The sequence below is a fragment of the Papio anubis genome, chromosome 9, assembly GCF_008728515.1.
Source record: "Papio anubis isolate 15944 chromosome 9, Panubis1.0, whole genome shotgun sequence".
In the NCBI taxonomy this organism is placed as follows: Eukaryota; Metazoa; Chordata; class Mammalia; order Primates; family Cercopithecidae; genus Papio; species Papio anubis.
Window position 1 is genome coordinate 79,758,443 of NC_044984.1, and position 13,046 is coordinate 79,771,488.

Genomic DNA, 13,046 nt, shown 5'->3' on the forward strand with positions numbered 1-13,046 from the left:
TTTGCCTCACTCAGTCTTTCCAAAATAGACTAACCTTGAATCACACAAATTCCAAGAAAAGGTAAATATTCTCTTCTGATTCAAATTAACTTAGACAGGGAAGACAACCTTAGGTTGTTTATTTTATTATGAGCCAAGTTAAGAGTCCCGAAAGTTAAAGTTAATGAAAGAGATAGGCATTTTGTTGAAAGATAAGGAAAAAAAGAGAAATATTAGTTTAGTACACTTGTTAATTTTTTTCACTTATCGAATATTTTCCATTTCTGTTCTTTCAATAAAATAGCAGCAGTAATAAATAGCTTGTATCAGTATGAAGAAGTTTAAAATATTTGCATGATTTTGTTTTTTGGAACTAAATTCTGAAGAGCTGGTTATAAAATAAATAAAATATTAAATGTCTTAAGCATATTGTGGGATTATAAAGGGAATATAAAGTGTCCATGTGTGTAGGTTCACTTTAAGGTTATGGATTTCCATGTAATAACTTCTTGGGGGTCTCATAGAAATCAAAACATCTAGAAGTGTCACAATCTAGCTTCTTTTTGCATGAAGGTGGTCAGTCATTGCCCCTTCAAATCCATCCCACACTCATACCCAGGAATAAAGATTATATCTTGGGGGATCTATGATTGCGTTTTTAAAAAATCTTAATTCATTTTTGGTAGTTTCTTTCATGTGTTCTACCTGAGTAATTTCGAATGTTAATTCCTGAATTCTTTGAACTTAAAAATGTGCCAGTCATGCCCACAATCACATATACATGATAGCCCCTTCTAAAGGTGAATTGAACTCCTAAGTTATTTCCATAAAAAATAAATGTAATAAATGTACCGGATGCTTATGTATTAAAGATAAGCTATTTTTCAGTAGCAAAGACAGCAATAAGAAATTAATCAATTTAGGTCAAATTACTTTTGTACTTAAAAACATTAGTTTTAAGTAAGTTACTCGGCCAGGGTCAAAGCAATCAGCACTGTTGTAAATGGAAATATGTTTGAATTAAAACAATTAGACTTGATTTTCTTGTGTCTCACATCTCACACCAGGTATTCGAGCACAGCCAAAATTTGGATGTGCTGCCACCTGTAATCAACACAATAGGTATCTTTTAAACTAACAAATCATCTTTCCCAGTGGAAGTATAAACAAAAGTCTAATTGGAGGCTTTGCTAACTATTCTTCCCTGCTGTGAACACTAGTTAGTGTTTTGTGTAAAGCAGTAACATCAGCTACAATTTATAATTGGCCCAGGATAAGAGCTAATTCTCCAGATTCAGCCAGTTAGTAGGTATACTTAAGTTGAGCATACCTCATTCAATGGTTTCTTACTTAAAAGTTAGTACCAAGCATCTTGAAACTATGTTTTAATTGCAAGGAGACAAATAATAACTAACACATACAATGCCGATGAAGTGCCACACTACATCCTAAGCACTTTTAAACATATTAGCTTATTTAGACTTCACAAAGTACATTTGAGATAGACAGTATTATTCTCAATTGACAGATGAAAAAAATTGAGACTACATGATAGTTTGTTTCAAGCATCACAACTAAGTAGTGGAAGTGAGTTTTGAATCCAAGCAGTATAAGCCCAGAGCCTTTGCCTTGCCATCTCCATTAAAAATAAAGATTTAAATAAATAAATGTAGCCAGTATCTCATTTTAGACAATTAAATTTAACACATCTACTGACAAGATCCTTCATGCCTGCTTCCTAGTTTTTACATGTTATGGATTCTGAGGTCTACAGTTTGCAAGTAAAGGCATAACTTCGATTAAAATAACTGATTGGAAAAAATAAACAAAATCTCAGTGCACAATGAATGAACACAAATAAGTAAAAGTGATGTTAATTCGGTAATAAATATGTGCTTTTTCATCTTAGAACATATTTTGTCTTAAGTATGCAGGAATGTAACTTTCTCCCCACCTATTGCTCAATGTGGTTATCAACAGGCTTTAAAGGTAGATTTTCCTGTTCCCTAAAGTAGGTACTGCTAAGATGCAACACTAGAATTATGTATAATTAATTGAAAATAATGAAAATGTAATAAAAGTAAAATAAGGATTAAAAATGAGAATGGTGCCAGATGGAATTCAGAAGATAAAACATGTGCCACAAAATGCTGCACACATGTTAGAAACAAGCCCTAATTTTAGCTCTCAGCTTCCTAGAAGTCAAAGGGGTGACTATCAACTACTCGATTCCTAGTCCAAATTGAAAATTAAATTCTTGCACATGAGCAGTTCAGTTATGCCTGGAATTGGAGGGATTTTTTTTCATGACTCCTAGTAAAAAGGACACATTATGATGTAATAAAAAAAATACTCAATCCACTCCTTAAAATAAACATGGTGATAGTTTTTATATAATTACTTTGTGTAACCTTTGAAGCAATAAACAGATAAATATTTTAGTAAATGTAATAGAACAAAGATAAAAAAGGCTGCAAGATAAAATCTTGGAATAGAGATATAAATACAAACATATACACCCATATAGGCATGTGTACAGAATAAACTGAGATGCAGATATGGCAAGATTACACCAAAGCTCCAATTTAGTACACATCAATTTCACTGTCTTTATATTTTGCTGTCTCTGTATGTATGGAGCTATATACTTCTGAACAACAAAATGGATGGATAATTAAACAAAAACATTAGTGCCATGATTTCCCTAGTACATGCCCCTTTCCCTGACATGTAATTTGTTTCCAATTTTTATAGGAACTAATCTTATAACTGAAATATATTTTGGTCACATCTTTATGTTTTTATGTGTTTTAGCATAATTTGCTTTGGATGGATTACCATAATTGAAATTTAGGTTAAAGGGTTTAAGTATTTTAACTTTTTAATAAAAATAGTATACTTTTAAATATTGCAAAGGGCCTACTGGATACAAAAATGTTATAATCAACCTGAAGATCCTTAGCACATTCTGAATTTTATATACTTAGCCATGAATATGCTTGTTACCACTGCAAATATTTGACATTTGTGATCTTTCCACAGAGGAATAGATAGCCTATATTAATACTATCACCAGGAAAACCATTCAGAACAGATACCTTACCAATGCCAGTCCGACATAGTTAATTTTCTATCTAAAGCAAACTGTATTTTCCTTTAACACACACTGAAATAACATTTATGGCACACCCTATTTTACCCAATAAAGACTAGACATGTAGCTTTATTTTATGTTTTTGACTGTGTTAATAAGTATTTAGAGAGAAACAATACTAAACTGCAAAATTTCAGAAGCTTTTTTTTGTTTTGTTTTGCGATGAAGTCTCACTCTTGTTCCCTAGGCTAGAGTGCAATGGTGTGATCTCGACTCACTGCAACCTCTGCCTCCTGGGTTCAAGTAATTCTCCTGCCTCAGTCTCCTGAGTATCTGGGGTTACAGGCACCTGCCACCACACCTGGCTAATTTTTTTTTTTTTTTTTAGTAGTGACAGGGTTTCATCATGTTGGCCAGGCTGGTCTTGAACTCCTGGCCTCAGGTGATCTGCCCACCTCGGACTCTCAGAGTGTTGAGATTATAGGCGTCAGCCACTGCGTGTGGCCCAAAAGCTTAACATAGTACAAATTTATGTTTTACTCACGTAGAAATTCCACGCAGGTATTTCTGGTTGGAGTTGAGAAGGATTTCTGCTCCATGCAGTCATTCATGGAGACATTTGATAGAGGCACTTTCATCTATGACAGTGGCTTTCAGAGTCACCCTGGGTGTCAAAAAACAACTGGTAAGCTGATGAGAGAGACTGTGGGGAAGACACAGTCTGCTTTGTCTTCTCCACAAAATGACAAATCACCTTTACCAACGTTCAATTAGCAAGAATTAGTCTTACAGCCTCATCTCAGCCCTATTTGCACATCCTTGGGGAAATTGCTTAACCTTTATAAATTTCAGTTTTCCTATTGGTAAAATGGAGACAAAGTAATGAGCTCACATGGTAATCGTGGAGATTAAATATTATATATAAAACAGTTAGTGTTTGACTCATACTAAGGATTTAATCAATAACACTCTCATCATTATTATCATTTTTTAATACTAGAGAAGACATTCAACTAGACATATATTAGAAAACTATTTTAATTACATGTAATTACATTTAATAATTTTTAAAATAATCCCTATAAACAGGAAAAAAATACCTACCAAAAAAAAATAAGTCTAGTTTCTGACCTCTCTGTAGTACCAAGTATCAGAAAAAAAATGAAGATTAAAAAAAGTTATGGCCAATAATGTGATCACTGGACTAATATATAAGACAATAAGAATACATATTTACATGTATAGATACATGGAAAATATAGTAATTATGATTCATTTAGAAAAACAGATACATTCTAAAAAGCTGAACTCAAGAATGAAGAAGATGTTGGCTAAAAGGGATGGTGATGACTTCTAACTTTCTAAGTTAAAAAATTATTATAAATATCAGTAAAAAATAATGTAAGAATAATTATTCAAAGGTAATATGTGTGTTGTGAAATTAATGAAATTACATGTGAAGCATGAGATTATCTAAATAAAGGAGAAACCTGAAGAAAGATAAAGTGAACACTGGAGTGGCAAGCAGGGACAAGAACAGAATATTGAAATTTTTAAGTCTGCATATGGTACAAAGTAGAGTGGCATGATGAGGGTCAAGCTTTCAAAAACAAACAAATAAACAAAAAAACACTCCGGAGGCATCTGGTGAATGGACTCAGGAAATTTAAGAATGGATCTGGGACCTGGGGAGTCCAGGTGGTTTGCATAAGGTGTTTAACATTATAGTGGAAAGAAGTGGACACATTAGAGAATATTTAGGCTTTGGGAATGACAGAGCTCTGTAATGAATTGGGCAAGTGGATGGGGAAGAAAGATGGGAAAGGTGGCACAGTGTCTGACTGTGGTACTAGGTAGTGGGTAGTGATGCTGTTCAATAATACTGGGGTTAAAGACTCATAGAACAAAATTTAAGATTAGTTTGTGACAAGTTCAGTTTGAACAAATTTGGGACATACAAGTGGAGATATTATATAGAGAACTGAATGCAAGGACCAAAGATTCAAAGCAGCTATTTGCAGTAAAAATTTTGATGCATGGTCATATAGGTGGTATAATTGAAGCTCAAGAGAAAGTTTCTCAACGTTGGAGCACTGACATTTTGGCCGAATAATTCTTTATTGTACAGGGCGACACTGTGTATTGTAGAATGTTTAGAGCATCCCTAGCCTCTGCTCACAGATGTCAGTAGCAACTCAAGTCATGAGAACCAAAAATGTCTGCAGACTTGACCAGATATTCCACAGGGGTGCAAAACCACACCTTTTTGAAAAACACTTGTTAAATGATAGTAAGTAGGAAGAGAATGCTGAGTAACAAGAAAACCATATAACCCTACTGAGACAAGAAAGCTTAAATTTAATTTGGCTCCAATATTAATGGCTCAAATAATTTTCTTTAATTATTTAATTGGAATAATTGTCATGGATATAAAAGTGGGTAACAAGAACAGGAACACAACATTATTTTGCAGTACTATTTTGAGACTTTCAGTTAAAATAGGATCCAGGGTAGACGGAGAAGTAAAGCCAAAAGAGTTAGAGATTTCCAAGTGGTTTCAGATTAAGTCTACTGGAAACAAAAGAATTTTAAATGGTATGAAGTATTTGTAAATTCTAATTTGGAGGGTTGTATCTACTTATACAGGTGGTTAATCCTGCATATCCATGAATAAGCTTAACTGAGAGACCATATTCTTGCTGATTACATTTTCAGAAAAAGCAGAGTGGTCTGTATCTCTACTATACATGTGGACATTAATCAGGTCAGAATATTTTTCACTGGAATTTTTGCTCCTGTTACTGCCAATGAACCCTAGTGACTTCATGGGAATTCCTAGTATCTTTGAAGACTGATAGAATATTAGGACTTTGTTGAACCCTATAAGGCAACATTACTAGTTATATGCTACTATAAATATGATTAGTTACATCTACTGTTAACAGTATTTTAAATACCTAATTTTTATTCATTGATTTATATAAATTTAGATTACATATATTAGAAATATGATTTGCACTGTTGGTCTGATTATTTTGTTGTTCAGCAAATAATTTATTTTGTTGATAAGAAAATAATTTATTTCTTGAAAGATACATAAACATATAATCATTTTACAAAATGAAACCTGTGGAACCTAAGGTAAAGTTAAATTACACATCATTAGCTTCCTCTTTTATTAAAATTATTTACTTAATTTGCAAAATTTCAATTGAATGTTTTTTTCTAAAGTACTTATATTTAAGTTTCACTTGAATATTTCTAATCTACATTGCTTTGATATTATAGCTCCTTTTATTTGCAATACTGAGTATGGCAAGTTGTGCTTTGCCTATAACTGCCAGCTCCTTTGAAAGTGAGAATGAAAAAAATAGAAATCTCTTTTAAAACAATTTAAATATGGCTTTTTTTCTCTTAATGACCAGAAATGTCTAAAATTCTGGTTTCTAAAACTGTGCCATTTTGAAATTTCCCTGGCGGATAGCACTGCTCTGCTGTATTACATGTGGTTAATGTTAGTCACATCCTTGATGTAACATAACACAAGCTGGCAAAGGTAATCCAATGTGACATATGACAGCATTGTGAGCCAGTCTGGGATATTTGAAAATATGCCATCTTTCAAAGACCACAGACAGATAGCATGGTTAATCAAGACTATGAACTCTGTTGCATTCATTTCAAACAACAACATAGTCAAGGTTCTGTAATAATTAAAGGGTAATTTCCAACACGGTAGATTCTAACAAATGCTAAAATGCTAGCAAGAGTACTTTTTCCTTTTTTCTTGCTGGTGAGTTTATATTTGAAGCCACTAGGTTAAATCGTTAAGAAAAGCAACAACTAAGGAGATGTGATTATACGTTGTTTTAGGTACGAGAATGAGTGAAAATTTATAAGACAATGCAGGGATGAGTGAACAATGTCTAGTAATTTATAAAGAGGCAATAGGTAGGCATTTGGTACCCAGTTATTTACTATTTGCCAAAAGTACTCAGGTTGAATCAAGTATGTTAGCATTAGAGGAAATACAGTCTAGAAACATGAGCACCCAGGCGAAAATCTATGTTTTCTACATGTGTTGTTGAGTTTCCCTGTAAAAGTCTTTCTGTCTTCAACCTAATTTATTGTGCAGGCTGTGGAAAATCTGAAAGCCATGTTTTCTTCTAGGATTACTTCATGATCAGCTTCTTTGGTTTTAAATTTGTTACACATTTGTTTAAGCAGAAAATACTACCCCTAATAATTCCTAATGAATAGTGATGAGTTACAGAAATGAAAATAACCTGGACACTAAACTCGAAAGAGGATGGAAGAGGAAATTGAACATAATATGAACATCTTAAAATGAAAAGGTAAAACTGAACTACAAGGTAAAGTGTCAGTGGAGCTGTTTTTTTTGTGAGATTTACAACTGCAAGTCATAATATGCTATTGCCTTATTATATTTTAAAACATCCAAATTTTATTAAAAAACTTTATCTCTTCATGTAAGTCAGAATCATTAAGTAATACCTGTGCTAATCTATTAACAAAATGATTTAAACAAATGCAGAAAATAATTTATTTTCTTACAAATTAAAAAGTATATACCTCATGCATATATAAAAGGATAAGTAACTATATTTTAATATTGGTTTTCATATAAAATTTGCTTAAAATATTACATTGAAGTTTACTGAACTGCTGAGATGACAAAGAATATAGGAATAAAATGCTGTGTACTTTTTATTTTAGGTACAATAAAAACATTCATAATACTGTAATATTAATCTTCTAGTTTAAAGTTTTTCTATTGTTTTCTCATTTGAACCTTAAAAGTATATTGCATGTTATGAAGAGAGATTGTTTTATCTACTTAATAGAAAGAAAAATTAATAAAATCCAACCTTGATCCAGTCTTTGAACTTCAAGTCTACTACGTTTCTTTCTGTGGTTTTCATAAAATTAGAAGTTTGTTGAAATGACTCAAGACATAATGAGTGATACCAAAATTTAACGTAAAGACAAATAACTTCATGTTAAATAAAGACTGGATCTGCCACCCTGATGTTATACTTTAATATGCTAAAAGTGCACACAGATATTACCTCTCAATTCTGGTTGATAATTAGATTAAAACATGGTTGTAGCTAAAACTTTGTAATATTTTATAGTTAATGTTACAGGGTGTGTTAGAATAGAAACATAATAATACAAGAGAAATCCAGTATAGAAGACCTGATACTTTTGATTGAACAGATACAAGAAAAGTAAATATTCCTAAAGGGCTGGACGTGTTGGCTCATGCCTGTAAGCCCAGCACTTTGGGAGGTCGAGGCAGGCAGATCACTTGAGGTCAGGAGTTCGAGACAGGTCTGGCCAATATGGTGAAACCCTGCCTGTACTAAAAAATAAAATAAAATAAATACAAATATTGAGCCAGGCGTGGTGGCAGGGGCCTGTAATCCCACCTACTCAGGAGACTGAGGCAGGAGAATCACTTGAATTCAAAAGGCGGAGGTTGCAGTGAGCCAACATTGTACCACTGCACTCCATTCTGGGTGACAGAATGAGACTCCATCTCAAAAAAACAAACAAAAATACATATATATATACACACACACACACACACACACACACACACATAGCCAAAGTTACTAATTTTATAAAACAATATACAAAGTCCTTTAGAAAAACAAAACAAAATAAAACAAGCTTGCCTCTTTTGAGGAAACTAAAGGAAAACTGTATAAACTGAGGCCAGGCTCAGTGGGTCACACTTGTAATCTCAGCACTTTGGGAGGCCCAGGCAGGCAGATCACTTGAGCCTCAGGATTTGAGACCAGCCTGAGCACCATGGTGAAACCCAGTCACTACAAAAAATACAAAAATTAGCTGGGTGTGGTGGTGTGCACCTGTAGTCCCAACTACTCAGGAGGTTGAGGTGGGAAGATCACTTAAGCCCAGGAGGTCAAGAGGAAGTGAGCTGAGATGACACCACTGCACTCCAGTCTGAGTGACAGAGTGACACCCTGTCCCCAAAACAAAAAGGAACAAAACGATATATTAATATATACACTGAGGAAAATCAAGGTGAAAGGAGAAGCATATTTTTTTTCTCTGTGTTGATTTCAAGAGTGTTGTTTGACTATTTTGTGGAACTGGTTATCCATGAGTCTGCAATTTCTTCTAGAGATGTTACCTCACTTAACAGAAGGGATAGGATACTAGGAAAAGAAAGTTAATATTTGTTAGATGCCTGCTATGAGAACAGTTTTTCATGTATTATTGATTATCAAGGAAAGCATGTGAATAGATATTATTATCACATATTATATATGCCAAGAACTGAGGCTTACAGAGGTTGTGACTTGTTCATGGTAATATAGCAAATAAGTGGGAGAGTACGGATTTGTACCCAAGTATGGAGTTAAGATTCGAATATTAAAAATAATGAAAGTATGTATATTAACCTTGGAAGAAATATAAACAGATGATGAGTAAATAACAGAGAATAGAATAGAATAGAATAGAATAGAATAGAATAGAATAGAATAGATGAAAGAACAAAGAAGTTTTTCAAACTAGTGGTCTAGCATTTGTACAGTCCTACCAAGGAAAAACTGTGTGAATCAGTGGAATAATGGATAATTCTGTTTGATATTTAGTTGAATTATACAAATGAGGAATCTTTCAGATGATGAGTTGCCATGCATTTTGACTTCCTGAAATACTGTAAGATAGAACATAGGAGATGGAGTCAGACACCTGCATTCATTTCCTTGCTGTCTAGTTTACTAACTGTGCTACTTTGGGCAACTTACTTTGTTCCTCTGATCCTTAATGCTATCCTCTGTAAAGTGAGTATTAATGTTACTTACCTGTGTTCTGTTAAGGTGTTTGTGGTCAAAAATGTTGCCAAAATCTGAGAGATTTACAACAACAAAGGTCCATTTCTTGCTCGGATTGCAGATCCTTTTCAGTTCAGCTAAAGTTCTGCTCCCCATTTTCTTCCTCCTGGCAGAAGAAGCCACCCCTTCTAGGATGTGTTGGTCTTATGGCAGAGGGAGAAGAGAGATGCAGGAACCAATTATACAGTAGCTCTGAAAGGGTTTGTTTAAATGGGTCATGTATCACCCTTACTGACCTTTAAATAAGCAGGAGGAAGTCACACACCCAAGCCTCACATGGAGGAAGTTATCATCACCTCATAGGAAAAAGCAGAGGATGACTGGAAAAATACGATAGTCTACCACAACATCCACAGGATTATCATATGATTAAATTAGATGAAAAAGTAAAGCTCCCAGCAGGATTTTAGGCAAATAATACATGCTCTAGAAATTTTATTTCATTTTCATTCTATGGGATCCAGAGTTAAGTTAAACAAAGACCAAGTTCATGAAGAATTGCAGCTACATATAACAATTTTCCAGTGTCCGTTTTGTTTGCAACTTTTATTCTAATAATTGATAGTTAAAAGAATGAAAATCATATTTCAGAAATCAGTAATTTAGAAAGATTTTAATCCTCCTATTCAATTGTCAATAAATAATGGATAAATTAAGACCTGATATTTAAAAGTACAGTCTTAATTTTTTAGGCATTCTTGATTTCTTAGAAACTTGTTTTTATTTTCTTTTTACCAATTGCAGAAAAGAACTGGTGAATGGTTTGTGTGTCTGTGTGTGTGTTTGTGTGTGTGTGTATATATATATATCAATTAAATGGGCACCATTAACAGAATAATAAAGCAAAGCTTCCATTGGAAGGTAGCATGCGGGTTACCCAATGAAAATAAATGTTGGTTAAGATTGAATTCCAGTAAGAAATTTATCAGGGATTTTGCAAACTTTAGGACTAGAGGGAAAATTCCCTATTGAATGTTTCTGAAAAGGTCTCTTTTCTGTGTCATGTGGTCAAAGAATTTTGTATGAGTAATGAATTTAGTCTTGTAGATTTTTGGATAAATCCTTAAGAAAAAAGCCAACAAGTCTTGCCCTCCCTCTGTGAGATCAAAGACACCACTGTGTTTTTGGTATGAAAAAGTTTTCTCCATGGTTGCCAAAAATACGTTGTTTCCCCATCAGCTGTGTAGCTGCCATGAAATGATTGGCGGCCCTTGAAATTTCTCCAGGGTAGTTCAATTTCAAGTTGAAGGTAGTGGTGAATTTGGAAAGTATTTTGAGTCCCTTTTGAACAAAAATTACAACAGGACAAAAACACTTCTTCCTTTCAGCTGACAGCCAATGACACCCACTTAGTAAGGTGTTACTGTAGTACAAAGTGGCCCTTTGTGAATACGTGGGATAAATTTCCATCTATTCAAGGCTGAAGTACCAGTTGCAATGATTTACCTGCCTTTTTCCTTAATAAAATTTAATAGAGAAAAAATAATTTGTGATGAAGACTGAATTCTTTAAATGCTTTCACAAAAACAATTTTTTTGAAAAATTTATTGTGAGAAAAATTATAACAATGTTATTGATACATTAATTATCTTGTTGTAAACTCTTTAAATAATAAAAATCTGTTATCACATGATTTTAGAGGTACTATAGTTTGAAACATATACTCTCTAACTATAATAAATTATCAGAAAACTCTGGCATACAATGAATAATGACAGATGGATATTAGTCATATCCTATCAAGGAATCTCACAATATATAAACTTCACTTTGATGTCACATATGTGAGAAAACATTTTGAGAATCCATTTGCTTGTAGTTTAGCACACTTTTTAAAAAATTCAATGTATGTAATATTTTGCAAAATTGAAAACTTAAAAATAATTTGGTAAAAAATAAATATGTTAACAAAAATTGATTAAAACTCCTCTCAGTTATTTGTGAGAGAAAGGAAGGAAGTACAAATCATTAAGTCTTTCTCAAAACAGCATGCCTGTTTTTCTCAAAACAGCATGCTTAATATATACGAGAATGGAGAGTCCAGCTGACTTAAAAAAAAATTCCATGAAACATCCTCTTTTAGGAACTACCTGATTTTTACATGAGTGTTTACAAACTTGAGATTTGTAGTATTCCTTAGCTTTCCCTGGAATCTCAGGTCCAAATCAATGAAGTAATGTGAAATAAAACACTTAGGCACTTTATGATCCAAATCATAAAACTAAGGATATGAGATCTTGAATGATTAGAACTAATTGGTGACTGCAGAGATCAAATTCACCAGAAAGCTGCATGACTTTTCCTTTAGTTCATAGGCACTGTTTAAGATCAGAGGTTAAAAAAAAAAAAAAGGTTGCATGTTGTGTTAATTGATTCAGGAATATGTTTTCTGCTCACTTTTGATGCTATAAAATGAAATGGAACAGTCTGGAATGCAAACTGAAACAAGGGGTTACATGGGTGTGGCAGCTTCGCAGCCTACGCTAGTTTGTTGTTTGCCGGTAAGCACTCATTTGTTCCACCTCTGATATTTGGGCCTTGTTCCAAGAGTATTTTTGAGAAAATATAAAAGTTCTGTGTGAAATGGATAAAGTACTCTTTTAACTTTTGTGTATTTCATTGTCTCATATATTTATATATTCCATTAATTCTATTACCCATTTTTTTCCAAGTTACTCTTTAATGTCTCCAATTTGAATGCATCTAGTTCTAAATATTCTGTAGTCTACAGGGACACTTATGTCTATATTCTGCAATGTCTTGTTACTTTTAAAAGTCTATTATATACAGATAATTCATTTTAATTATTTTATTAAACAAAATAGCAAATTTTTAAGTGAAATTTCTGAAGATATTAAAAAATCCACAGTAAATCTCAAAGTCCATTTAAGTAATTATAATGTGACTGACAAATGATGCTGTCTATAGTAATAATGTGGGTATATACGTACACATGCAACTTTTTCAAAAGTGAAAATTTGATAGACATCCTCTTTCTTCTCATTCCTGCTTTGCAAATATCCAGGATCTGAAAACAAGTTTATACTTTATACCAGAATGATCTATAACAGAGAAAAAAG